The sequence below is a fragment of the Schistocerca americana genome, chromosome 4 (genome assembly GCF_021461395.2).
Source record: "Schistocerca americana isolate TAMUIC-IGC-003095 chromosome 4, iqSchAmer2.1, whole genome shotgun sequence".
Classification (NCBI taxonomy): domain Eukaryota; kingdom Metazoa; phylum Arthropoda; class Insecta; order Orthoptera; family Acrididae; genus Schistocerca; species Schistocerca americana.
Genome location: NC_060122.1, coordinates 617008345 through 617009275, shown reverse-complemented (window position 1 = coordinate 617009275; position 931 = coordinate 617008345). Strand labels below are relative to the sequence as shown.

The 931-nt window shown below is 47.8% G+C and overlaps 1 non-coding gene across 1 annotated transcript; it reads right to left on the bottom strand.

The window, feature by feature from the left end:
• Window positions 1-278: 278 nt before the first annotated feature.
• Window positions 279-352, bottom strand: Trnat-ugu. Its single transcript has one exon. It is a non-coding gene; the product is annotated as a tRNA-Thr (tRNA).
• Between the last annotated feature and the right edge of the window lie 579 nt (window positions 353-931).

The window sequence follows — 931 nt, the reverse complement described above, 5'->3', positions numbered from 1 at the left end:
CTCTCGTGGTTACCCCACACACCCCGACTGTACAGTTGTACATGACTCTGGTGTTTCGACTTGTCGTGATGCCATTCATGAAAGCATTCCAGGGGGTGTTTTCTAATAAATGTTCAAATGTGTGTGAGTTCTTAAGGGACCAAACTACTGAGGTCATCGATCACTAGACTTACACGCTACTTAAACTAACTTATCCTAACGTAAATGATGACTAACTGAAAACCTCAGCTGCCGACAGGTGTTGTTGATATACCTCGATGTGGACTGCTGAAAATGTGTGCCCCGACCGGGACTCGAACCCGGGATCTCCTGCTTACATGGCAGACGCTCTATCCATCTGAGCCATCGAGGATACAGATGAATAGCGCGACTGCAGGGACTTATCCCTTGCACGCTTCCCGTGAGACTCACATTCCCAACTGTCCACAATTCTACATATGTATTATACCTTATAGACATTTGCCCACCCACACCTGCCCACGTATCCTAAGAACAACACACGCACACCCATGCCCGAGGGAGGACTCGAACCTCCGGCGGAGGGGCTGCGCAGTCAGTGACATGGCGTCTCTAAACGCTCGACCACTCCGCGCTGCTATTTTTTTCTAACAAGATGACGCTCGGCTACGTACCGCTCTTGTAACCCAAAATGCTCTACAGATTGTCGGCATGTTGCCTTTGCTTGCTCCAGCATCAGATCTGTCTCCAATCGATCACATATGAGACATCATTGGACGACAAATCCAGTGTCATCCACAAGCAACATTAACCATCTCTGTATTGACCGATCAAGTTCAATAGACATGGAACTTCATCCCAGAAAATGACATCCGCCACCTGTACAACATAATGCATGCACGTTTGCATGCTTGCATTCAACATTCTGGCGGGTACACCGGTTATTAATGTACCAGCAGTTCACACTTTCAAT